This window comes from Bidens hawaiensis, unplaced genomic scaffold (assembly GCF_021521415.1).
Source record: "Bidens hawaiensis isolate Kalapana, Puna unplaced genomic scaffold, B.hawaiensis_p1.1 tig00000097_1, whole genome shotgun sequence".
NCBI classification, from domain to species: domain Eukaryota; kingdom Viridiplantae; phylum Streptophyta; class Magnoliopsida; order Asterales; family Asteraceae; genus Bidens; species Bidens hawaiensis.
This window is the reverse complement of record NW_027491017.1, coordinates 969,374-996,228: the sequence shown is the minus strand read 5'-3', so window position 1 is coordinate 996,228 and position 26,855 is coordinate 969,374. Positions and strand designations below refer to the sequence as shown.

At 35.7% G+C, this 26,855-nt stretch overlaps 1 pseudogene across 1 annotated transcript; it reads right to left on the bottom strand.

Annotated features, from left to right (window-relative positions):
• Window positions 1–413: 413 nt before the first annotated feature.
• On the bottom strand, window positions 414–2,105 carry LOC143561189 (UDP-glycosyltransferase 74B1-like; annotated as a pseudogene). The gene is made up of 2 exons (XR_013140268.1): window positions 1,446–2,105; window positions 414–1,236 (listed from the first exon to the last, which is right to left on the bottom strand). The product of XR_013140268.1 is annotated as a UDP-glycosyltransferase 74B1-like (transcript).
• Between the last annotated feature and the right edge of the window lie 24,750 nt (window positions 2,106–26,855).

Here is a 26,855-nt window from a genome sequence, read left to right as displayed (position 1 = left end):
TTGGTCTTTGTTATATTATTGCTATCAACAAGTTATGATGTAATTAAAGATCTCTGATCCAGTTATATTTGGATATGATTTATAAATGATATGTATTTTCGTTGTTAATTATGTTTTAATTCAAGATTTAAAAACTATGTTGTATGTGTAAACTCAATTACTATGACCCACGGTTCGAGGCTTCATATGTAAATTACGTAAACCAATGTCTCCTTCTATGTAGTGTATATAACTCTAATTATATATCACATGTAAATATATTTATTACAACGATAAAATTTTATATGAATCATTTACTCGATGTTTTGTCAATAAAATTGAGAAATTTAATGTAGCTATACAAACTTTTTTATTTATTACATACAAAACGATATATACTTTTATTTATGCAAGATAATTCATTACATTTTTTCATTTCATTCCTTTAGAGTCTTTAATGTAAGAAAATCAAGTTTCTTTATACACGCAAGAATCAATACGAACACGTGTTTTTTCTCTTGCATGTGTTCTTTAATGATATCACGAACTCGTCAATGGCTATATCTGAGCTCCCACCTTCACTAATCGTCTCTTTAGCGAACGCCTTCCATTTTCTAGCATTCCTCTTGATCTCTAAACCTCTCTCCCCTTCATTCATCACCACATTCAAACTCAAAACAACTTCTTCTCTTTTCACCATCCCATTCACACTATCTACATTAACCCTAACACCTACACACCACACATCCGTTATAAACTTGGCATCCGTTAACTGGTCAGCCCACTTTGGGACCCGACCATTGGCACCCCGAGGCTCAAGCCTTCTAGTGTTGAGTTCCACCCACAATGAGTCAGAAAACAACCCACCGAATCATGAGCCAACATTTCAAGCTGGTTGCACCAACTAATAATCATACATTTTTCTTGATTTTGTGTTGTAAATTCAAGAAACCTTTTTGGCAACTTGTGTCTCTCTAAATCTTTAACCACCCAAAGAAAGTAAAACCCACTTTGTTGTAAACCACATGCAATTTCTTCCATTTCTTGTTGGGCTAGTGACACCATGCTTCCAAAAGATACGTAAACAACCGATTTTGGAGGCTTGGTTTTGAGCCACTTTGTGCAGCTATCGTCAAGTGGTTTCCATAGACTTGCACCGTAGCCTCTGTCACCTTTAATCCTGTCAACTAAGTACGCCGATGGTACCATTGGACCTATAAGTTTTGGTGTCTGTTGCTTCCCTATGCCTTTCATCACCTATTTCAAAATTTTATATATGGAAACAAACCAGTAATTTTTTTTTTGTGAATTAATTCTTTTGGAAGTAAATGTTTGTACCCTTAAATTTATATACTTATATTTATATTTATATATAGTCAACCTAAACGCAATAAAAAAAACAAATAAATAAAGGAGCTGAAAATTAAAGATTTTATTTTTCAAACAAAATATCATTCAACAATTACCTCGGATTCCAACGACTGGAACGTGTTGCTAAAAATCCAATCCGCTTCATCCAAATTCGAAAACTGGCTGAGTTTCATCTTCAGATAGGCCGGATAACTCTCGGGTGCGTTCAGAAAGCTCGGCAAATCTTCTAAACTCAATGGTGGAAGACCCGGAATCACCAGCGGGCAGTCCTCCAACCTCACCGGCAAACTCAATGTCCGGCCATGTATCCGGCTGAAAATGGCGGTGACCGCGGCAGAGTTGGTGAAAAACGCCCCCCCAAGGATCCCGTTTTCCTTGGCCACATCAAGAGCCCAAGGCAAAAAGGAGTCATACACAACACAGGTGATGGGATGCTTGGTTGCTTGGTGTTTCTTGATGAGCTGGGTGAGTGTCCGCGAGCCGTTGGATTTAAACGACTCCAGGAAGAGCTCGGCGGACTGAACTTGAGCGAACCCACTGTCGTCGAACCCGTCAGAGATGGGCTCGACCGTGACCAGTGGGGTGGAGATGGAGGTGATGGTGTAGCGGGTTGTGGCGATCGTGGCTTTAAGGCCTTTCGAGGCAAGTCTTTTGGCGAATTGGAGGAGAGGGTTGATATGGCCCTGGCTTGGGTAGGGCAACACCACCACATGGCCTTTGTATGTTTTCTCCAATTCCATGATGTTTGGTGGGTTGATGTGTTTTAAGTATGAATTTGAGGATGCATTTATAAGGATGACTAAAGGAGTTTGGTCATGATATATGTCATTAGTTTATCGTCATCCGTTTGTTGTCATCAATGTATCGTCACTAGTTTTTTTTTTTTTTTTTTTTGCCAAATAATAATAATAATAATAATAATAATAATAATAATAATAATAAATCAACAAAACAACTCTAATGTACGTTTCCTAATCTTGAGTGATTTTCTTATTGATACGATTATTAATAGATTTTATTATAGCCCTAACTATATTCTATGTGATCTTACATGGTTTAAGAATAAAGTCGGTAAGAACAAGTAGAATGTAATATTCTTAGTCTCATCATGGGGAGAACAAGTACTTTTCGATCGGTTGAATAGCAATACGTAGTAATTATTATGTGTATTATATTAAAGGTATGTTCATCCAAAGGCCAAGGTTTACGGTGGACATTTTGTGGGGAAGAGACTGAGCATAATGTCCTTTTAACTTATCTAGCCATATTAACCATCTTTAATTTACGGGATCTTTTGTGGTACCGGCGAGATTGCGTATTCAAATTTAATATAGCTAAGGTCACATCATGGTAAATAGTTTTGTACTCTATTTAGTCCATTTGTTTGCTCGGCTGATAGACTATGATGTATACCACTGAAGATGATGAGGTGGCTACCATTAAGAAATTTTGCGAGGAAGAAGAAAGTGAATTACATGGAGATCTCCACGCTTTGGTGAAGGCGGCATAGAGGAGAAGGTCACACTGCAGTGAAGGCAACGTCATGTGAGCACGTTGTTATGGATGGCGGTATCCACGTTGATGTTGCGGTCAGCGACATACGTGTTCACCGTCTAATCTTAGTGTGATGAATATGCATCTTCCCGTCCGCCCCAAAACACCATCTCTCTTTTCACATCAGCGTCGTATGTTATTTTTGTCAGCGTTTCAAATTAATGTTATTCAAGCTCAAGAAGTAGATTATAATGTACAACTCATTTATACATTAACGTGATAGTGTCAAGAAGCACAAGGTTGTCACCTTCAATCTCACCATCAAAAAATGAGATTGTGGGTTCAAGTAGGAGTGTTCAAAAAAATCCGAATCCGAAACCGAATTATCTGAAAATCCAAATTCGAAATATCCGGAAATTCGGTTATCTGAAATTTCAGATATCCGAATCTCGGATATCTGAATTTTTGGATTCGGATATCCGATATCTGAAAGTTATTCTTTTATTTTTAATTATTTATTTATATATCACTTGTAAAAACCCTAACACTGCATTCTTGATTTTTTTTATTTAAAGGTTTGAAAAAAAAAAGATAAAAAAATATTTCTTTTTTTCCTTTTTGGGGTTCTTTTATTTATTTATTTATTTTTTTTAAGAAAATAAAGAAATTGGAAAGAAAAGTTAGAGTTCATTTCCTTCAAAATTTTCTATCCAAATACAGTCTAATTGTTTAACAAAAGTTTATAACCCATTACAATTTCAATAATTTACCTTATCTCAATGTGACATGGCTGTCGTCGCTATTATGACATAATTGTAAAGTTACAATTTTTTTCTTATATTTCCTTCTTATTTAATTTAAGAATATAATTAACATTTTATTATATTTTGTTTTATTTTAACTTGAGAATGCCTTTTAAGTTTATAAGAGCATTCTTGTCCTAGCCTCTAAAATCATGTGAGGGAAGTTAACAAATTATAGGGTGGGTTTTGATTGATTGTGAGTGTAAATTATAGGGTGAATAGAGAAAATGTAGTGATTTTTTGTAAAGTTGGTGAAACAAAGCTTGCCCTTTGTTTATTTTTTTATATTTGTTAAATTGGTTGTGAGTATAGAAGATGAAAACTATAATTACTAAAGAAAATATTATTTAATTGAACATGGGAAAAGTATGTAGTGTTTTTTAGTGTAATTATAGAGATTGAGATGGATGATATGTTGAGAATGTTCTAATTTCTTTTCTTTTTATCTCCTATTATCCAATCTTTTCATTTCTTTTCTTTGTATTTTAAATCCAAGAATGCAGCGTAAATCTCAAATTGTCGCACGTCGTTACACCTCATGACACTTTGAAAACCATAGATTCAATCTCTATTCTCCTCAATCTGCTTCTCCGATCACCATAAGTCAACCACACCGCCTCCTTCCATCGTTAACCATTATCCTTTCCCCTAGCCACCGTTCACCGGAAAACACAAAGATGGAGATGGGACGAAGATCTACGGGCAAAGTCGATTGAAATGGAGACGGGGAAGTAGATGGAAAGACCATTTATAGTTCGATATTCATCTTATTAGCAGCGATGATTCGTGGCTGGTGTTAGTTCATGGCTTGGCGATAGTTAGCGGCAGGGGTGAGCAAATTAACTGACATAACCGATAATCGAACCATAACCGACATAACCGATGGCCGGCATAACCGGTGGGTCGGTTTAATAATCTTTCAAAAACCGTCAAATGTGGGTTGGTTTTGGTTAAAGGTAATTTCAAAACCGACAAACCAAACCGACCCATTTATTTAAATGAGAAGCTAGAATTATTTAGGGATTAAAATTAATGCATGCGCTGGAGTATTTTGGCTTGATATCTTTGCTTCATAATCCCTAATTCCCTACCATATTATTTCATATAAACCTCTACTAACAATACCAACAATTCTGTTTACCATATTATCTTCACAATTTCAATAATCAGAAATCAAAATCTCATTCCATAATCATAAATTACAATTCCATTCCATAATCATAAATCACAATCACATTCATTTCACTTTTTTTAGTAATGTTCCCATATACACAAAAGGTCAAATGGTAACCGACCCATAACCGATTCGCTACAACCTCTAAACCGATTAACCGAACCTCCATAACGGATTGGTTATGGTTATGGTCATCCATTAACCGACATATCAGTTATGGTTATGAGTTTGACCCAAAACCGTCCCCAACCGACCCATGAACACCCCTAGTTAGCTGATTGATTCGATTGAACTGCCATGGCTGTGTAGAATCAATTTTTTGAGCATGTTAGTGGATAGATGATGATGGAAGCGAAATAAGGGGGCCGTAGAATAGGTTGAGATGTAGATTGCACAATAATTTTGAAACAACTTTTTTTTCTTTTTTTTTTCAGATATCCGTTTCACTATCCGAATGGATATTTGAAATTTCGGATATTCGAAATGTTCGGATATCCGAAGTTCAGATATCTGAAACTCCGGATATCTAACTTTAAACACTCTTAGAATCAAGTCGTTACTAGTGCAAAATTAAAGGTGGAATCTTAGAAGGAAAATTTCTTGTAAAAAAATTATGCATATATAATTTATTTGTTTTTTTCTAATAAGAAAAGCATGATTTAGGGTTGGTTTGAGATTAAGTTTAAAAATAACTTGTTCAGTTATTAGTTTTTAAAAAGGTAATTTTTAAAAGTTTAAGATTTATTGATTTAAAAAAAAGGTTTTTTTAACATTATTAAAAAATGATTTCAAAAGTCATGGTTTCACACTTAAAACATTATGACGGTGTAACAACACCGCCCCATGTTCTCATTAAAGCTTTCAAATAATTTGGGATAAAATGTGAATGTGACAACGTAATATCTGTCAATATAAACGTTTCACACAATGTCACACAATGGTGATGACCCGTGATCCACTTTTTGACTAGGTTCGAAAGCCAATAAAAAACACAATGTTATCAAAATCTTACACAGATGAGATATTTTAGAACACATTGGCCACATCAATAAAGTGTCGTTTTCTCAATGTTATTTGGTATATTTTATTATTATATATACTAAATAAGGAGATTCAATTGTCCTCACAAAGATACTATTCAATATTTTAATATTATATTAATTATAACCATTAAATCATTAAACACTAATTCCCTAATTTCATAAATACAAATGATGGTTTTTATTTCTTCTATTTTACTTTTTATTTAAACTAATTAAAATATTTAACAAATATATTTTTAAACACCCAATATTTTAATATTATATTAATTATAACCACTAAATCATTAAGCACTAATTCCCTAATTTCATAAATACAAATGATGGTTTTATTTCTTTTTTTTACTTTTTGTTTAAACTAATTAAAATGTTTAACAAATTATATTTTTAAACATCAAATTTGGGTAAGTACCGGCATTACATATTTTATTTGTCGGTTGTTAAATGATTTTCTTAAACTTTGCTTAGTAATATTTTATAGTAATTTTGTGCAAGTATCGGGTTGCGTGCTACATACTAAATTTGGGCAAGTATCGGCTTTACATGTATCGGTTTTACAATGACCGAAACTTTTTTTATGATTTAAAAATATCCAATCATCGCATGGTTTTCGTTGCAACATTTGATACCTCGCCTTAAAATATTTTTTTGGCTTACTAATTTATGTTTATGAATTTGTGTTGGTACAGCTAATACTAACCGAATTTGTGTTAGTTCACAACTGTAGCGTGCAGGTTTTTTTGGTTCTACATATGATATGATTTGTTGTATTTTGGTATTGGCAAGTTTATTTCTTTTGTTTAATTTCGATGTCGTAACTTGATACAGACTTTTTCGCGTCGACTTACAACGAGTTTATAATTCTACTTATGTTTTGTTCGATTTAATGGCCCCGTCGCGAATCGCGGGTCCCAAAATCCTAGTTTTTCTTTAAAAGGTGAATTTCTTTTGTTGAGTAACTTGAACTTATGGTCTATTAAATTCTTTCAACTCATAGTGTATAAAGGCTCTGTTTTGGCCGACGAACCCTAACCCCATGCCAGAATTGTCATTTCCTTAATTTTTTCCTTTAATACTTTTATTTCTTAGCCAAAATAACATTTTATCAACATCAAGATATAAAGCCGCTGAGTATTGGAAATAGACTATAGCATTTACTTCTGGTAATTATATTGAAGCTCGTAATTGATTGAAGATCACTAGAAGTTTTGAATAGAAGATCAAACATTTTCTTTATTCTAGTTACGATTTAGATTGTTTTCGATATTCTTTTAGTTGTTATAATGAATCTTTTGATGGACCCATCAGTAAAATAAAATAGATCGTTTCTTTGGAAGAATCAATATAAGAATATCTTTATATCCATTCTAAACGTTATATTTCAAATGGTATTTGTAGGACTAAAGGATACATGGATAGCTTACAATTTATTTTTTCTTGTCAATGTATAGATGAATTATTATTACCAGTACTACTATATATAAATAACAACTTTGGTGCCACAAGTGCCCTATTGGGCCACTTCGCGACACCGTATTGGTCCATAAGTTTTTTTTAGTTCAATAACTATAACGAAAGTAATGGAAACTAACCGAACGTTAATTTTATTTAGTTTCGGTACCATAATACTTTTGACGGAAACCGACCGAATTCGCGCAAACTCGCCGCCTCAACGTCCATGGCCGACAACGTTCGAGTTTTACCAACGCGCAAGTTTACCAACCGACACCCCCTACCAGTTGGCCATTGGTCCACCTCAGTTTTTATACTTTTTTTTCGTTTTTTAGCTCCGATACCGTAATGAACATAATCAAAAACCACCAAATTCTGGTCGACTTACCGCCTCAATGTCTGAAACCGCCAACGCTTAGGTTTTACCACCGCTCGACTTTTCCGACCAAATAAACATCGTTTAGATATTTTATTTTTTATAAGCTAATATTTTTATTTGTTTTTTTATATATTTATTTAACGAATTATTTGGTTTTAACGCTCAAATTTTACCAATGGTATCTATATCGTAACGAATATAACCATTACCGACCGAATTCGCATTAACTCTTCGTTATAATGGTTTGATTTTACCAATGCCCGGGTTTCAACATTGAAGTTTTACTAGCTGCCCCGACGCAACACTCCGGCTAAAAAAACAAGTTTATATTTTAGAAGAAACAATTTGGTGTATTATTGGATTCATATCAAAATATAGATAAATGCAAAATTTTATATGAACTGTCGCATATTTATAAGTATGAACAACATGAGTTGTTTTCTTTTTTATTAAATCCCCGATATGACTATTGGAGTATTGGTGAAGAAACCGGTACTCACTTAACAACCAGTTGATTCGATCAGTACGTCTGTGTCACCTAAGAAGCGTTACAAACTTACATTTGGTTTTAAGCTTAATTAAAGATGATTGAATTCGTTCCTCAAATTGTCTAATTTCAAGCCATAACTCAGTTTTGAATTTCAAAGTCATGTATATTCTTTCATTAATTTGCATGATTTGACCTAGGGCAGCCATATGACAACAAAAATGTAGAGTGTGCTCATTTCCCAACTTGAAGTACCCTTCTTATTAATCGATAGGTCCTTCAAATAATTGAATTTTATTACTCAATGTTTTTTACGGTTTGATAGCACTATCAGTGGTATGAGTACTCCCAACACATCCCCTACATTTATATGAAAAAAGTTTGTAAATTATAGGGCGAAGTTTTGAATGATTGTGAGTGTAAGTTATTGGATAGAGAGAGAAAATGTAGTGATTTTTTATAAATTTTGGGAAACTTTGGTTGTTCCTGTCTATTTTTTAATATTTGTTGAATTGATTCTGAGTATAGGAGAAAGAAAACTTGTAATGATAAAGTTATAAAAAATATTAGTTTATTAAACGTTAGAGAGAAATATATTGTTTTGTAGTGTAATTATAGAGATAAGGATGAGAGACGGGCTGAGAATGCTCTAACGGATAGGAATTTGAAATGATAGATAAAATAGATAGATCTACGGCTTGATTGTGATACAGATACACCACACAAACAACCGTTAGGGAAAACTAAAATTGGATTAAGATACATACACACCACTTAATCTTCAATTAGACCAAGGCCGACTATGGAGGGTGGCAGGGTAGTCGATGGCCACATGCCCGACAACCCGCTTTGCCCGAAATTTATTTATTTTTTTAAACTATATGTAAATTTATGAAAAAAAAAGTATAATCAATGTTTCAACATAATTACATAACCACTAGTTTGGTCTAGTGGTAAAAGGGTATGACATCTAACAAAAAGGTCGTGGGTTCTAGTTTTCTTGATACATTTTTAGGCTTATTTTTATACAAAATTTTTTTACACAACTCAAATATAATCAAATAAGCACCTTTAAAATTAAATTGTTTAAACTTAATAAAATATTTCTTTTACTTAAGGCCCAAAAATATTTTCGCCTTTGACACAAAAAATTTTTCACCTTCTCATAGCTGACCCTGAATTAGACTCCGATAACACCATCCAAAACATGCCAAGTTTGAACCAGCAAGGAAAAATTAATCAACTCATAATAAGTAAACTAACCAGATAAAATCTCAGTTTATCAAAATACACATACTGCCTCCTCTCATTCATCTTGAGAAGCACATATAAAGAGAAATAAAACTACAACCCACGTTTGCTAACATTTAGGACATCTAATCTAATCTAACTATACTATAAAACCAATAGACTTTAAGTCAACTTAGCCTATTTCTATTGGTTGTTTCGTAAACTTTCCATCTATATCTACCACATCTCTAATTTTTATTTAATAAAAATAAATCAAAATTAAATTAAAATAATATATCTACAATCAATTTTCTTTAATGATTAATAGTTATAATTATTAATTATGAATTTCTATTATTTATATTATTTCTATTATTATGTATTGATTTTTAATTATAACATAATTTAACCTAAAAACCCTAATAAGTTATCTCCTCTTTCACGCCTCCATCCTCTTCCACCATCTCAACCTTCAGTTCATTTATCCCCCAAATTCACCGTCCACCATCGATGAAACTTTTCAACCGCCGGACGTTTAATCTACAGCATATCGGCCTACCCATGACTGTGTTCACAATCCATCAAGTTACCACCGGTCACTTAAATCATCAGGTTTTATTTTTTGTATTTTGATTCAATTGAAACTATATTAAGTTATTTTTCTACATTAATAATTTAATGTTGTAGGTTGAAATTATGGTGTAGATTTAAAGATATCAATTTTAATTATTTTGTATTTATAATATAATTTAAAAACATTACATTCAAGTATTTCAAATTTTGAAAATCCCCTAATTAAGATCTCCTAATTTTCGTCCATAATTTATGTTAATTCAAAATCCCTAATTTTATGTTTTTAATTATTACATTTATACCTTCCCTCTTTATTAAACTCTCCAAAAATTCAATCATTTACTACTTATGTATAAATACTATGACTTTGACACAAGAATTCTTACACTATCACACCATATTTAGCAAAACGAATTTGTTTGTTTGTAAGGTTTATATTTTTTGTCGTGATTATATAAATCACTATGTTTTTTTAGTTTTTTGATTAAAAGTGTTATTGTTCCGAATAAGTCGTTGATTGTTATATTGATGTTCCATTTACGCACGCGAATATAAGTTTGGCTAGACGGGAACTTGGGTATAAGCCAACGACGGATTTGGTGACCGTGTTGAAGAAGTTTGTTAAGTGGTATCTTTGGTATTATGGTCATGATCAAGGGAAAACTAAATTTGTACATTCATAGTTTTTATTTGTGTTTCAGTTTTAGGATTTTTTTTTTAATTTTATGAAAGAAGTAAAAGATCTCATGAGCATGATTCTTTACTTGAAATGAGGATGACTCAAAACAATATTCTCATTTTGTCTTTCTAATATACATTTGTAAGTTGTGAACACAAGTTCCCCTTGATTAATATTATACATCCAATTTTATTATGTATTATATAATTTTTATACGAATAATCGACATGATTTTGGTTGAATTTATATGTCAAATCTATACATTCTTATTTTTGATTTGTTTTTTAATCTTAGGAATTTTTATATGAGAAAAGAAGGAAAAGATCTTATAAGCATTATTTTTTGCTTAACATCAGGATGAAAAATATTCTCATCTTTTCTAATTTACATTTTTAGATTTATACGCATTTAATATGGTATTACAGAAACCAATTATTACTCATCTATACTTAGTTTACAAAAATTTATTATTATATCTTAGTATGAAAATATACAATTTAAAATATATATATTTATCTTAGTCTAAGAATCCTTTTATTACAATTATATAGTTTGATTTTTCTTATTTGTTAAAAAACCGAGTTTGAATAACTTAAATAGCTTAAATTCAAACTGAATCCATTTTAATAGAATATTTGTAACGAAAAACATTACAATGTTTTTTTTTGCATTCATATTATTTACTTTACATATATTGTTCACAACATTATTATTATTCAATATTAATATAGATTTTTTTGCATTATTATTTGTTTAAGTTTTTATTCAATATTAATATAGACTGTTTTCTCAAACTTTAATATGTTGACGAAGTCTCTATAATTTCTATAAATATAAATTACAGTTTTCCAACATACATAATGGTATTTTCAAAAACATTCTATAATACACATCACCCATATTTAATACTATTAAATGTAATCACTAATATTTATCAAAATATGCATCCAGATTAATGACACTTTTAAAATATCACCCACATTTAATACTTTTAAAAAAAAGGTTTATTATTTTTGTAAAACTATATAACGATATAAATTTTAATATATAATAAACAAGTTAATTGTTTATTATATATTAACTTAATACATAATTCATAATTAAACATTTTCTTAAATTTAATTTGATGTAAGAGATTTTTAAATAAATGACTTCTGACATTTCCATAATTCACAAATTAGATTCCTTTATTAATGTTACGTAATATTGTTTCAAAAATAACTCACACGGTTTTTAAACTACATGAAATTACATCAGTTTGGGAATGCTATGTTTTGGGAATACTTACTCCTCTTGGTCGACAACGATTTTGAAAGAGCAACGTGTTTTAATATTGATAAGTTTGCTAATGATATATTGTTTTTGGAGTGTTTGGAACAGAGGTTTAACAACGAATTGGTATTAGTAATATTATAAATGTTATCATATTATTTGTTTTATAGATTAAAATACTTGCTTATTTTTTGTTACTTGAATGGTTGAAATGCTCGAATTAAACCAGTTTAGCAATGGTGATATCCAATCCTAAGACACCGTCAATGCAATATTGAAAAATTTTAATTTGTATGTTTAGTATCTGTTATATGGGACTGTTACTTTTGTATTTTTAACTTCTCTTTTGTTATAAAGGAGAGGATATCCTTTGGTAAGAATAGTGCTACTCATATGAAAATTGTTGAGGTAAACTTTGTTAACAAATCTGAAGAGGAACATCGAGGATATTAATAACAGTGTTGATGGTGCAGTTTCAAAATTAGTTACTAAATCTAAGACAAAAGATGTTATAGGTGATGTTGGGATAATCTTATGAATCATTTTATATGTTATTATTATAACATATATGTTTATTTAAACTTTGTAATTGTTTATAACATATGAATCCATTTTGTTTATGTAAGATCCCGTTTTCTCGTGTCAGTTAATAATAATATTAAGTAGTATGAGTTGGGCATGTGTTGGGATAAATAAATATGAGTTATGGACTTGGATTAAAAAGGAAGGAAGAAAATACCACGGGCTTAAACCCATGACCCGTAATATATAAACATAATTATGCATTAATCCATCCATTTTACTCATTCCTTACACCATCAAAAACACACACTTAGCTCTCTCTCATCCTACTTTCTCTCTCTAGCCGAAATCACCAAGAAACCCAAGCATCGACCCGAGGTAATGATAGTATGATATTGTATAAACTCAAACCCGTTAGATTTTGTCGCAAAACGACGAGCCGATAACTTTAAACTGTTAAAGTCACGAGATCAGGGGGAATTGGGTATAAGATGACCAAAATATGAGATTAGGGATCCCCCTAGCTCAGATCTGGATCGAACGGGACGAAAAACTGTGAAAACGGCACAAATATACGCTTTTCCGGCCATTGTTCGGTTTTCCGGCGGTGACGGCGCCGGAAAGGCGGCGGGTACGAGGTTAACGAAATGTCAGAGAATGTTTTTGACATTCTCTGACCTAAACCTAATTCGTTAACGGAGGTTTAACGAACTAGCCTTAATTCGTGAATTGATTCGTTAATCAAAGAATGACGAACTAGCCCTAGTTCGTTAAATGTAACATCATAAAATATTCTAGTAGTAAATAAAGAAATTTGCGTTTAATTATCGTGTGTTAATATTTAATTGATATTAAATAAAGAAAATGTCATGGACTTGGATTAATTAAGATGGATTAAAGGGTCATGGCCTTAGGTCCATGGGCTTTAGGGGATATAAATACCCCCTAAACCAACCTAAAACCCTAATCCTCATTCCATCTTTCCATAATTGCCTACACACACTCAAAAACACACACCTCTACACTACCTTGCGGCCGAGAGAGAGAAAGAGGGAAAACGAGATCAAGCGAAGGTTGGCGTTTGATAGATCTTGGCTATACGGGTCATATACAAGATCTAGAATACATAAACAAGCTAACCAAGACAAAATGAAAAAGGTATGTTTTGATCTTAAAGTTTACGTTTTTATTAACATTTAGTCTTGAAGCTTAGAACGAGATTAGATCGGGTGTAAATGAAACATAAAGTTGTAGACTTGATGTTAGAAACGAACTTAACGAGCTCGCGGCTGCTTATGGCTCGTTTAAAATAAACCCTAGACTTAGTATTAAACATTTTAAGCTTAAAGGTCCAAACTTTATGCTTTTCCGGGCCAAGTTTTATCCAAAAATGAACATGAGAACGTTACGGGATTGGCTGATATCATGCCAAGGTTTATACGATTGGTTAGAGGGATAAAAACCAAGCCTGTGGCCGCTGCACGATAACTTCGCTGAAAGCAAGTTCACCAGCAGGCAACTTCGCTGTAGGCTAAGTTCTCTTAATGTTTAATTTCGCCAAGTTAATTTCGCCTAAGGCTAAGTTCGTTTAATGTTTAACTTCGCCAAGTTAAATTCGCCTAAGTCTAAGTTCGCTTAATGTTTAACTTCACCAAGTTAAGATCGCCTAAAGCTAAGTTTGCTGAAGGTTTAAGTTCACTTAAAATATAAAGTGAAAGTAAGTTAACCCGAGTCCGCAAGACTAGATAACGAGTATTAATACTTGTAACTCATACACAGTTAGCAGAGCACAGTTAAAGAAAGGAATCATGATAAACGGAGAAAGGAACAGAATTCAGGTGAGTTTCTAGCCCCACTTCCTTGTTATGTTTTCGGGGCTGTGTGCATACTCGATGTGATAGTTAATACACTTACCTTAAGTGGTAAGTGTATACCTTGTATGAATTACGTATGATGATTAATTGACGATGCGTGAACGATCTTCGGATATTGCATGTACCGTCAGGTGGTAACTTAAGATGTGATTGATATGTATGATGTAAGATAAGATGTATGTATGAATATATATGATGTATGCATAATGTATGTATGATATGTTGACGGTACGTGAACGCTCTTCGGAGATTGCACGTATTGTCAAGAAAAGTATGTAAGAACAGGTATGGTATGAAGGTATGGAAGAAAAGGTGACCGGACCCTAACAATATCCGAGGATGGAGGGTACCGGACCCTAATAATATCCGAGGATGAAGGGAGACCGGACCCTAATAATATTCGAGGATGAAGGGTGACCAGAACTTAATAATATCCGAGGATGGAGGGTACCAGACCCTAATAATATCCGAGGTATGTAAGGTGAAACGCCCTTATAATGTATGGTTAGCTATGAATGTGTATGGACGAATGATGAACATGATATGTATGTAATGCGTACCTTCGGGCACATATATGTGTATGAAAAGTAAGTTATGTGATTAATTAGAACTCACTCAGCGTAGCTGACTTTTAGTATGCACGCAGGTGAGTAGGATGAGGCAGCTGGCTTGAAGGGAGACACATGGCGGATGAATAAAGAAGCCGGCATCTGAAGATTTACTTGTTAATGTTGAACTAAAAGACATGTTTTAAGTTATGTTTTAAAGACAAGTTATGAATGTTTGTAACGACTGTTGATGTTTTATGTTATTCCGCCAAAGTTTTAATTAACTCTAATATTTTTAACTGTGTTTATGAGTAAATCCAACGTCCAAAGTAGGGCACTGGTAATGGGGCCTTACATTAAGTCCAATTTGTTATGATGATGACCAGTTCGTTAAGTCCAATTCGTTATGATGATGACCGGTTCGTTAAGGTCCAATTCGTTATGATGATGGCCAGTTCGTTATAAGGTCCAGTTTGTTATAATAGTCAGTTCGTTATGAAGTAACGAATGGTTTCATTCGTTATGAACCCCATTCGTTAAGGGACTGGGACGAACTGTAAGTTCGAAAGAATTACAGAATGGTCCTTGGACTTGGAAAAGAATGAATTATTTATTAAAACGTTAGTTTTTTTCTTAGTTATGTATCTCTATGTATATATGAATGAAAACGTGCCTTAGAAAAATATATATATATGAACGAAAATGTGAATTAACGAGTATTAAAAGGTCATTTTTAGTGAAACAATCTTGTTTAATCATTATTATCATTAATATAATGAGTTATTAATTAAAAAGATTAAAGAGATAATATTTCCAAAAAAACAGGGTGTGGGAGGGTCGAACCTGCGACCTCCGCCCCCAAACACACAAATGTTACCAGCAGACTATTTAAGGCGACGTGCAAGCATAACCAGTTTCAAAGATTAGTATACATAAACTGTTTATCCCAAAATTGATTATATAACCCCTAAATCCGATTTGATTCAATCTATTACAATTAATCAAAAAAAGTTTAGGGGTTTTGATCCTCTTGCAAACACGATCCAAACCGTATGTTTAATTACCTTGTATGATGAACATAAAAGGGAGAACGAGGAAGAAACAGGGCCGGCCAAAGATTACGATGAACGAGATATCAACAGGTCACGATAATCAAATTAATTATGGGGTAAAGGTTGGCGATAGCTTGAGTGAGCTGTGGACGAGTTTAATTGAAATATAAACGAGTTTATATAGGGTTTTAGGAATCAATTGGTCTGCGGTTCGTTTTTTGGCATTGAGCTGTCAATTGGTTGTAGATTAACACAATTAAGGTATGATTTGGACGCGTTTTTGATCGCATAACATTTATACAAGGTCAATTCCGTTGATTATGCCGAGTTTTGCGAAACAAGAAAGAAAAGGGGGGGGGGGGTATTATAGCATATTGTTCATAGTTATTATTAATTAATAAGTAAACGAAATATATATCCTTAAACGAGGGCGATAATTTATTTAGTAATGACCGTTAGAATAATAAATGAGGCAAAAGAAAAATAAACGGGTCGGGTATCGGATTTGAAAAGTAACGAATGTTACAGGATTCACAACTTTTGGAAATTTCATCCCGAAATTAAAAAAAATAACCTAAAGACAGGAAATAAGTATTAAGAGAAACCCCCTTTTTTACATATATATAAATAACACAGACTTTCGAGTGACCCGAATAACGTTACAAACGAAAAATATGATAAGGATACTTATATATAAGATGTACCGGCGGCGTATCCACCATGCCCTTATCACATCAATATTTGTATCGTTACCCAAAATCACCCTAGGTTCCGAGTTATGACACACAACCGTATTCACCATGAGTTCCATGCGAGGATTTCGATATTATGCGTGCACTCATAATTATTTAGATCGTCACATGATGAACATGGTTCGTCCCGTTGTGTGGGTTTGAAAACTGTAGGTTCCCAGCCGGATCTACACAGGAGTATCTCGTAACACGAGGGTGCGGAATCCCCACGTAATACGATACGAGCGTAAGATATGAAATACGTTAAAACCGAAACACAAACACACGTTACAATACTAATAAGCACGTTGTATTGCAACACTTCAACACGTGATCTTTGATCACAAATACATGTTCTGGAAAAAAAAACTCTCCAAAAACCAAGCCGAAGTGAGGATATATACTTCTCGACAACTTCGCCTAACATGTTAGGCGAAGTTGTCCTAACTTCGCTTGTCCACAAGTTCGCCTACATCCCAGGCGAACTTGTGTGACACAATATCTAACACCAAATCAAACAATCTAATTCGATTACAGACGCATACAAAACACTAGATACTGAACTACTGACATCATGCACCAACAGACTCCCCCTTGGCAGTAGCTTCATATCTAAATCTTCATTCACGTGTCTTGTAATCCCAAAAATCTCGTGTCACCAGTCTTCAAGCATGAACGCCCTCTCTGACACAAACAGACACCACTCTCTGATATTTCTTGGCTTCATCTTTCCATGCAGGAATATAGAATATCTTTTTCTCGTTTAGCACCTGCAAGTCAGCTTGAGACAAATTTACCAAGTGCATGGGATCATACACTCTCAGAATTTCTTGTTCATCTTCATCTTCCATAACCGCTTCAGCTGTTTGGCTATCGACATACCACCACTTTAGATTCTTTAAAACATCTTTGGGCATTGTCTTCATCGGCACTTCTTTCAAACACCGAATCGGCTTATATTTCATTACCATCCAAGGTTTGCCATAAGCTCTCACTCCTCTTTGCTTATCTTCAACTAGCTTCCCTTTCTGCGGCTTTAACAACTCAAACTTTTTCTCTTTGATACTTTCTTTCCACACAATCTTCCCAATAATTCTGGCCATATTATCATCACTTCTATTAATCAACCCCAACTTAGCCAAATCCTTCACCTCAAACTCAGGCAAGGTATTCAAAGATCTCAACATCCTCTTAAAGTACTGAATCCCATCAAAACGTTTAATCACAAATAACCTCAACTGCTCATCATACAACCAGCATATAATACCCTTCTTTGATTCAGCATACCCTTTGATATTGTAACTCTTCTTGAACATGGTTGGAACCGCTGGCTTCTTTGTCTTCACAAACCACTGAGCGTAGCCTTCTTTCCATCTCGGCTGCTCTTCCCATTCAGACTCATCACTTTCCATATCTTGACCCACATTTGCCTTATCAACGTCTGGGATATCATGTTCTACGCTGTCATCCACAATCTCTCCCTCTTCAATCTCACTATCAATCACAATCTGTTCGCCTATCTTTTCAATCTCCTCAATAGGTAACACATCGTCATCACCCACAACATCATCATCCACCATTTCCTCATCATCCACTACCACGACATCTTCACCCCCTGATCCTCCTGCCACACCAGTTGACTCCCCCTGAGATGTGGAAGTCCCAAGAGTTTGTTCAGTTCTTGGCAACTCACCACCTGCACCTTCCGATGCATTGGGATCATCGTCTCTATCATGTCTCTTCTTTGTTCTCAACTCATCGCCCTTGCAGTTCGTCTCCCCCTGAGATGCTAAGAACTGCTTTAAAGCATCAAAAAGTTTACCGTGCTCAACCAGGAGGGACGATTGGATCTGATTTTCTGCTACAAGGCATTGGATAGCCTGAGTCTGGATCAGATTGATTCTAGACTGTTCAGCTACTACCAGTTCAAGTGCAGCTATCATTTCAGAGTCAGACAAGGTAGCATCAAAATCGAAACGCATATGAGAAACGTCTTGAGCATACGGTGAAGGTATTCCCAGACTAGCAGGAGTATCAGAAGCAGGCTGCAAAGTAACCGCGGGTGGTATTGTGACAGATAACCCCGCAGTAGCAACTAATGTCGACTCAACAAATCTTGCCACAACCTCCGATGGAGTAAGAGTAGGAGGTGGCAAAGAAACTATCTCAGGAGTCGAAAACTTAAACGTGGTAGGTGGAGTGCCAAATGATGATGATGTAGTTATCACAGGAGCACTTGAGATGATCGGTCTTGTCACAGTCATCGAAGCAGGAACCATAGTCATACCAGATAGCGCGGGTGGAGAGAAACGAACCACACTTGAGCTTTCACCAGCTCCCGAACCCTCACCAGTTTTGACCCTTTTCGATCGACGTAACAACTGGTCTAACTCCTCCTCAAAGTCAGATTCACTGTCATCCGAGTCTTTCTTTCTTTTTCCATGTATTCTTTCTTGTGTGACCAGAATCTGTCGTGCTTCAGCAACATCATCAGCGGAGGAGTCAGAGTCGGTTCTCTCAGAATCAGCTACAGACGTAGCTACCATCGATACATTTACACCAGACACCTCTGCTACTGAGACTTGAATCTCTGCAGCAGGATCAACTCGCTCCATATCAAAGAACCCTTGGCCACCAAAAGCAGCTTCAAGATCTACCTGTTCCTCCGGTGCCACAATAGGATCAGCAGGAAATGCTTGCTGTACCACAGGTGGTGGTTGAGGAACATCAGCCTGTTGCGGTGCCGGGTCCCGAAATTCATCTCCACGAGGAGCAACATAAGCAGGGTTTATCAAGTAACCAAACAATGGAGTATGTCTTGGACGAAGCTCCGGTTTACTGCGAGCACTCGATGACCTGCATTGCGCAAAGATCCTCTTGCTTACACTCTCTACATATCGAATGGGACGGCGTTGAGGTAGCGTAGGGGCTACATGATTCAAGATCATCAGTAAGAATCTGGGATACAACAAAAATATTTCACGAGCGACCGCGCGTTTCTGACGATCGATTTCATAAAACACCATCTGACTGAAGCTGTAGGGCTTGTTGTAAGTCAGTGCTATCATTGCTGATTGCATCGTTGCATCCATACCGTCAGTACCGGCTTTACGACCCGACATGCACACAATCATCACGTGCATCAGAAAACGCCATTGATCCAATAAAAATCCCTTTCGCCTCTGAGTGTCACCCAATGGACCCGAATAGCCCATTCGAAAAAATGCACCATCTCTGAATGGAGCCGGAAAGTCGGTTGGATCATTTGTAGATTCAGCCCCGAACTGCAAGGCAACCCTGATCTGATCTGCTGAGAAGTGCACCACCTGATTGTTCACTGTGGCGCGCATAATCGGAGGCTCAACTTTACAGTCATATTCTACCGATCGCCTGAAATCTTCAATTTTCGGTAGAGAAATGGTTAGAGTTGTAGTAATAGCGTGGAAAATACGTGAGCGAACTAAGAAGGAGATGATATCGCGATAATCATCGACACCACTAGCATCCGGATCTAACGTGATATACATGTTGTGACCCGGAAAGAACTGTCTGTTGTTGTCACCGCCTTCGTGACCACCAGCACCACCAGCTCCTGCTACAGCAGCCATATCTGCACAACAAACGGTCTAAGTTAGAACATAGACAAAGCAGATCATAACTTCGCCTGCTACCATGAGCGAAGTTATGACAACTTCTTAAATGCAGGCGAAGTTAGACAAATGGTGAAGTTGAGTACAACTTCGCCTTAACCAACTTCACCTGACAACAAATTAGAATGTTAAATAATATTAAGCAACAGGCGAAGTTAAACCTTAGGCGAAGTTGAGTATAACTTCGCCTAACCCTAACTTCGCCTGAGAATAACCAGACAACTTAATTAATTTAAAATTGATCAGGAGAAGTTGAGAACAACTTCGCCTAAAGATAACTTCGCCTGAAAAAAGGTCCGATGATGGTTTGATCGGAGTACTGGTGATTGATAACATAAAAGGATGTTACTATGGCGATCTAGACGATCAAATTAGTTACGAACACCAATAGAAACAGATTGGTTAGCGGGTGTTTAAGGGTTGCATGAACGAGGTCACAAATCGGACCAAAACGACATCTGATTAACATCATTGACAAGAATTATAAGTCATATCGAGCCTACACACCTTTAACACGGATTGAAATCAACTAATAACAAGGTTCGATTCGTGTTTTAAGTTCGCTGAGGGTTATAGGATGATAAGTTCGCTGGGTTTTGAAAAGTTGTAAAGTGGTTGACCAGATTGACACCTTATATAGTGTTGAAAATACACAGGTGAAGTTAAGGTTAACTTCTCCTTACCCTTAACTTCGCCCCTTAACAACTTCTCCTCTGCACAACTTCGCTTAGTATTAAACTTACAAAACAGGCCCTTATACATTTGATCAAAACGCAACTGCCTTTTAAATACCTCTGTTAAAGATTTAAACTTTATAATCAAAGAACCAAGTACCAAGCTTTGAGCCATAAAATGAAAGATGCAATGAAAATTTTAGAAATTAAGTAAACGGGATCAAATTTCAGTCTTGACGGGGACCAACATGTTTTAGAAAAGATCCGAACAGGAATCATACTAATTAAATGGCTGTCACATAGATCCATGTTCAGCAGTATTATGACATAAAGAAACAGGTTGTAAGCAGGTATACAACTTAGTATGGTTTTCATCGTTTCTGTGATACGGATTAGGTTCAATTAAGCTCAAAATTTAGATGGACATCACATCAGAGATTGTGATGCCTCCTATCTATTCTCAAAGCGTATTTGGCTTTCCCCAAGTCACCCCGAGTTGACCTCGACCCGTAGTGTCTGATTAAACAGTAAATACATATCGATCTTTAGAGTCTTCTTCCCGTTCTCTTTCTTGCCTCTTGATTGATATTTGTAATAACATTAGCTTCAGAAGGCTTAACAACATATATATATATATATTTATATTTATATTTATTTACTAAATATTTTAATATAGCTTCAAATAATAGACGACTGCAAGTCCCGAATCTGGATCACTGCAGGTACTTGACACACCATCTTCTCGGGAATCAGAACACTCACGGGCTCGTGTATGCCTGGGTAATCACTTTTCTGCCTATCATTCGGAAAGATGTATATGAAGACATGCACAACTCAGAATGATTCTCCACATTAAATCGAGAAGATTTAGTTTGTATCACTTCTACTTTTACGCACCATAAAAAGCTACCATAACATACAATGGCTGTTCTAGAGTCTTTTAGGCCTAATAACTTCACTAGTTAAGCACACAGAATTAATTTTGTCTATCACTTTCCAAGGTTGGATCAATTTTCTTTTAAACATTGTATTGAAACTTCTTACGAAGTTATAGTCTTCAGGTAAACGACTATCCTGAAAAATTTTAAATTCTATCTCCCTTAAAAATTTTAAATTCTATCGCCCCGATCAAGTCAGAGACTTTAGGTAAACGGCTATCCTGAAGATCCAATGGATCAGCTGGACCGACCACGTACAAGTATGTGTCCTTCTAACTAAGTATGATCGACTATTTTTCAGCGAAAGAATAAAAACACATCTTAAACCGCCCCGGTCACTTTCAGTCATCTGGTTAATGGCTATCCTCATAATCTACTAGTAGAAGTAAGGACCAAACATATCCGAAGATATATCCTTCAAACTGAAGCAACCGACATAATTCTAAGCGATAAAGATGTTTTTCTTTAAACGAAAAACCAGGTTACTCGGGATTGATCATCCCATTAAGTTCAACAAGCTTTTGAAAACGGGATCGGTCAAACGCTTTAGTAAAAAGATCGGCGAAATTATCCAACGAATCAACCTTTTCAAGCACAATCAATTTCTTCTCAGCACAATCCCGTATAAAATGGTGACGAATGTCAATATGTTTCGTTTTGCTGTGTTTAACGGGATTGTTAGTTACTGAGATTGCAGCAGTGTTATCAATGCAAATAGGAGTTTGAGTGAAATTCAGACCATAATCGCGCAATTGCTGTTGTATCCAAAGAACCTGGGAGCAGCAGTTTGATGCTGCCATGTACTCTGCTTCACATGTGGAAATGGCTACAGAGGTCTGCTTCTTGCGCTGCCACGACACCAATCTTCCTCCCAGAAACTGACATCCACCGGTTGTTGACTTCCTGTTCTGATTGAAACCTCCATAGTCAGAATCTGTGTAAGCGACCAAATCCAGTTCTCCCCCTTTCGTGTACCACAATCCCAACTTAGGCTTGCCTTTGAGATAACGCAAGATCCTCTTCACTCCCTTCATGTGAGATTCCTTCGGGCTTGCCTGAAAACGAGCACAAAGACAAACTGCAAACATAATATCAGGTCTAGATGCAGTTAAATACATTAAGGAACCAATTATTGCCCGATATTGGGTGGGATCCACGTCTTCATCACTGTCAGAATCTGCACCCAGTTTGTGATTGACGCAGACTGGAGTATCAAACGAAGTGCTGTCCTCCATCTTGAAGCGTTTGAGTACGTCATGGACATATTTTGTTTGATGAATGAACATCCCATCTTTCTTCTGATCAACCTACAGTCCCAAAAAGAAAGTTAATTCGCCCATGGCGCTCATTTCAAACCTCTTTTTCATGACTGCTTCAAATTCCTGACACATGGCGATTCTTGATGCAGCAAAAATGATGTCGTCCACATATACTTGAACTAGTAGAAGATCTCCCCCTTTTCTCTTGAAAAACAGTGTGCTATCGATTTTTCCTCTTTCGAACCCATTCTCAAGTAAATAATCGGACAGAGTTGCATACCAGGCACGAGGTGCCTGATGTAGCCCATATAAGGCTTTACTCAGTTTGTACACATGATCAGGAAAATCTGGGTCAGGGAAACCTGGAGGTTGTTCAACGTACACCACCTCATCGACTTTTCCATTAAGAAAGGCACTCTTCACATCTAACTGGAATACTTTCATCTCTTTGTGTGCAGCAAATGCCAAAAATAGACGAATTGCCTCCAATCTTGCCACAGGAGCAAACACTTCGTTGTAGTTGATTCCTTCTTGCTGATTAAACCCTTTTACTACTAACCTTCCATTGTTCCGAATGATTATTCCCTTCTCATCTCTCTTAAATTTAAAAACCCACTTTGTACCAATAGCATTTACATCCTTTGGTTTGTCAACTAATTTCCAGACTTCCATCTTCTCGAACTTTGCTAACTCTTCTTGCATGGCTTCGACCCACGAGCTATCCTTTAGAGCCATTTGATAATTCTTTGGTTCAATCTGGCTGATGAAGCAGGTGTACAAGCATTCATTTATGAAACCCGTTTCTTTAATGCTTGCGTAAACACATGTGTGTTCATCCAAACTTCTTCTTGTTTGAACACCGTCCGACAGGTTACCTATCACATTCTCCAATGGGTGATTTTTGTGAATTATGGTAGTCTGAACCGGACCGACTTCCAGATTGTTTTCTAAATTCGAAGAGAGTTCTTCAATGGGTGATTGATGTTGAGAGTGAAATGGGTTGTAGAATTCTTCTTCAGTAGAGGCAGCAGGAGTATTAACGGCACTTGACGTGGAAGGTTGACTTTCATCGTATCGTGGACGTTACACAATATCTTCGTCCTCGTCATACAAAATCTGTGAAGCTATTTTCTCATCAACTTCTGCAAAATCCAAGTAAGGCATATTAAAAGATTTGAATAGTTTATCATAGTCGAAAGCTTCATCAGGTCCCGTGCTAGGCTTTGGTGACTTGTAACTCGTAATGTCAGTGTTACATATCACCTCAACCTTGCTGTTCGATAAATTAAAGACTCTTCTGTTGGGTGTCCCAACAACATATCCGACTAAAATACATTCGTCGGCTTTTTCACCAAATTTTGAATTTGTTTTTAATATCGTACATGGGGACCCGAAAGGTTCAAGACCATTCAGGTTTGGCTTTCTACCATGCATGAGTTCATAACAGGTTTTATTTAATCTTTTAACAGTTAATAAACGATTAAGGATATAACAGGCAGTGGCAACAGCTTCAGCCCAGAACATCACGGGAAGTTTAGCATCTGCCAGCATGGTTCTGGCTCCTTCAATTAGCGTTCTATTCTTCCTCTCAGCTACCCCATTTTGTTGCGGAGTATACAGGGCGCTGTACTGATGGTCTATCCCTTTCTGTAAGCAGAACATATCCATCTGGTAGTTCTTGAACTCTGTCCCATTATCACTCCTGATGTACTTTACCTTTCTCCTAACAATATTTTCAACATTGGTAATCAAGTTAATTACCAACTGAACCGTCTCATCTTTTGCCTTCAGAAAGTATACCCAAGAGTATCGAGAGTAATCATCGGTTACTACCAGGCAGTATGACGTTCCACCCAGACTTTTTACATTCACTGGACCAAAGAGATCCATGTGAAGTAGGTCTAGGGTACTGACAATTGAGTTAACCTTCTTGGAGTGATGAGATTTTTTTTGTTGCTTTCCCTTCTTGCACGATAAGCATTGATCTTCAAAGTTAAAATTCTTCAAGGGAACTCCGAGCACTACCCCGTTTTTGACAATGTAATTCATTTTACGAAGATGTATATGTCCCATTCTCCGATGCCATAACTCAGACTCGGACTCAGTTGCCTTTGACAGAAGACATGACTCTTCTGTTGTCATCTCAGTGGACCTCATATCCATTACATACGTGTTCTTTTCTCTTGGAGCTTTCATCACCACCCATGCATCTGGTATCTTGAATCCCGGATAAAGAACGATTGCCTCATTTTTAGTAAAATGTACCGTGTATTCTTTGTCACAAATCTGAGACACACTTAACAAGTATGCTTCAACTCTTCAACGAAATTCACCTTCTCTAACTTCATTTTTCCATTTGTCACAGTTCCCATACCAGTGATTCTACCTCCACTCTCTCCAGCGAAACTAACCCTTCCTCCTTGAACAGGTTTCCATTCACGTAACAAATTCTTGTTACCAGTCATGTGCCGGGAACAACCACTGTCTACAACCCACAGATTGTTTACTGCCCTGTTCAACTGTTCCTGCACAGTTAAAGAAAAAGATTAAAATCTGGGGACCCAAGACCTACTGGTCTTGGGTCGATTAAATCTGTTAAACGGCATCCCAAGCCCAAAGTCAGTTTAAGGATGATTTCTGTAAGTTCTGAAAGGAATCCTTCTTGAGGATTGACTATGAGGCCATCCAAACCTTAGTGTATTAACAGAATTATAATTGTTAACTGGAAAAAACTGAGATCGATTTCTTTGAAATCTTGGATTATTCCAATGTCTGAATTTTGGTGTGTTCATATTCTTACCAGTATCATAATTAATATTCGTTTTATTCTGATTTTTCGGAGGTCTCATACCTCTAAATTTTCTCTGATTTAGAGGACAATCAGCAATAAGGTGTCCTACTTGATTGCATCTGAAACAACTTCTGTGTTCAACTTTCGTCTCAACAGTTGTTGCAGATGTCGAGGTTGCATTACTACCCGTTTGTCTAACATATGGTGGAACGAGCGGGTTTAGGGAAGAATTCTTTTTATTTGGAATATATTCCTCCTTACGTTTTTGTAACACTACCTCTTCTTTTATCACACCCGATTCGGATGTCTTGTCCGAATTTGATGAGACAGAGCTAGGAACAGAAATCTCAACATTCGAAATTGGCTTACTCGTTTCGCTTTTACTAACTTCAGGTTCTTTAATCGAAATTTTGACTGAAACTGTCTGACTAATCTCAACATCAGCAGATTTCTGATTACTAGGATTATAAGTATAGTTATTATTATACGGTGGTGGAACTTCAGAAAATCCAATTCTCCCTTTGTTAACTGGGGAACGTTGAACACTTATGATGTGATCAAGCATTGCTGAGGAATTTCTAAATTGTTCAATTTTTCTGTTTAGTTCCACCACTTTTACCTGGTAATCAGCTATCTGTTTATCCTTTTCAGCAATTAGTTTGGTTTTTTCTTCTAACACTTCATAACTAAGATCAATTACTTGAATTTTATCAGCTAGACTGGCTTTAAGACTTCTGATATCTTTTTCACTAGCTTTTATTTTTACCGAGTAACTGTTTTCTCTAGTTTTAGTGTAGTGATGATCTTCTTTTAACGTTTTAAATTGTGTGTCCAAACTAACAAACTGATCAGTTACTGTTTTCAATTGTTCAGACAGATTCTC